At 44.6% G+C, this 2083-nt stretch overlaps 1 long non-coding RNA gene across 1 annotated transcript in view; it reads right to left on the bottom strand.

The window, feature by feature from the left end:
* Positions 1 to 1675: 1675 nt before the first annotated feature.
* LOC138955905 (uncharacterized) overlaps positions 1676 to 2083 on the bottom strand; it is a 2582-nt gene continuing 2174 nt past the window's right edge. Inside the window, exon 3 of the long non-coding RNA XR_011452421.1 lies at positions 1676 to 1739. This is a non-coding gene — a long non-coding RNA (uncharacterized lncRNA). The remainder of the gene's footprint in view (positions 1740 to 2083) is intronic.

Below are 2083 nucleotides of genomic sequence, written 5' to 3'. Positions count from 1 at the left end.
ATTATATTCTTTCACCCCGTCGAGACAAAATATCACGCGATACCATGGATGGACGGAGCTGTAACGTATATATGGCATGACCAAAGTAAAGAGAATTTTTCATGGGATGCGGCAACAAATCATTGGAAATTCAACATGGGCAATCAACCCAAGCCTAGAAGTTGTAGAACTATATTTTGTTTCAGTCTTGGCAAGGCCAGTTTGGTCAATTTTCTTGTTTCTGCGGCTGCGCAAGTTATTTTGCCTAGGTCATGGCCGAACTTTAGGCCTACGGAGAAATATCGCTGGATATTTTCTCCCTAGATTAACAGAGACAAAGAAGGGAAGTCATGCTGTATTGTATGTTACACGCTTTGGAGCATGTGCAAGAACGGATTCAAACTCGAAATCGTCCCTCCAAAAGCCCCAAAATGCACACACGACTTTTATATCTCCTGCTGTTGTCGTGTCTTCTCTTTACAAATTCTTCAACGCTGAGAATACTGAAAACGGCATCCCAGACGACAGAACTGTTTCCATACGCGAATTTAGCTGCCCCTGGAAAGCGGCTCGCTCAGGAGGCCTGTTAGTCTGAAACTCTGAGGACAGAGTTCTGAACATTGATGACAAAGACCCCGAAAAGAACAAGCAAAAAAAAAACAAAAAAAAAACAAAAACAAGAGGCGAAGCCTTCAAGGCTCACGTAAGAAATCGACAAACAGTAACACAAACTCAATCACTCCGTCACACACACACACACACACACACACACACACACACACACACACACACACACACACACACACACACACACACACACACACACAGTAAGCGCCATAGGTGAAACTGTGCAAGAAAGCGAGACCCTGGATCTGCCAAGTAGTCTCGGCCCGCTCACAATAACAATGACCGAGACTTTCAGTAATTCCTTTGCGTGACGTCTAACCCTCTTACGTCATAATGTGACGTCTTCAAATAGTTTCTATCACACACGTCAAACACTTTTGACCGAGACTGACGTAATCCATAGACTCGGAAATGTTAAAGTTTCTATCACACACACACACACACACACACACACACACGCACAGACAGACAAAGTTTATCATCGCATAGGCTACACTTACGTGAGCCAAAAACAAGCATTTCGCGGATGCAGGCACAGAAAGACGTCATGAAGAATGCGATGCTTCAAAAGATACAGACTGTGACGATGAATGTGACGTCATTCACATATACCGAGACGTAATTCATAGTTGTTCGTTCACTTCCGTCAAAAAGTAGATCTCTCCACAATGGATGCTCCTGTGTTTAGGTTTGTCAAGCTTGAGTACGCAAAACGTGTTTGTTCTCTCCTCTGTTGAAGCTGTGAGACAGAAATGCTATTCCGACTTGGTCGTGTGACAGACTTTTCTTCCACACTCGATTAGCTGATGTCTAGACAATAAACGTAATCTCGTGTGGAAGAAAACGTCTGTCACACGACCAAGTCGGAATAGCAGGTAATCTCTCTCTCTCTCTCTCTCTCTCTCTCTCTCTCTCTCTCTCTCTCTCTCTCTCTCTCTCTCTCTCTCTCTCTCTCTCTCTCTCTCTCTCTCTCTCTCTCTCTCTCTCTCTCTCTCTCTCTCTCTCTCTCTCTCTCTCTCTCTCTCTCTCTCTCTTGTTTAAATACTTGAGTAAGTTTTTAGAGATCTTACTTTGCCTTGGCTTGGTTACGCTCTGTGGCATCGTCGTAGTGTGTACATTCACAACATGGTTCTCTGGCGAGACAAAACAAAGGTCAAATGAATCCAAATGTGTACAGCGCATGCGTTTGTGTGTGACTGTGTGTGTGTGTGTGTGTGTGTGTGTGTGTGTGTGTGTGTGTGTGTGTGTGCGTGCGTGCATGCGTGTGTGTGTGTGCGTGCATGTGTGTATGTGTGTATGTGTGTGTGTGTGTGTGTGTGTGTGTGTGTGTGTGTGTGTGTGTGTGTGTACGTGTGTGCGATGGAGACAGACAGATACAGAGAGAGAATAAGCCAGAGAGACAAATTGAGAGTTGGAGAGTAGCAAAGGGAGGTAATAGATGCCGGTGAGTATACACATTTGCAGAAGTTGTGTGGTG

Source organism: Littorina saxatilis, unplaced genomic scaffold (genome assembly GCF_037325665.1).
Source record: "Littorina saxatilis isolate snail1 unplaced genomic scaffold, US_GU_Lsax_2.0 scaffold_863, whole genome shotgun sequence".
Taxonomy (NCBI): Eukaryota; Metazoa; Mollusca; class Gastropoda; order Littorinimorpha; family Littorinidae; genus Littorina; species Littorina saxatilis.
This window is presented reverse-complemented; position numbering and strand designations above follow the sequence as displayed.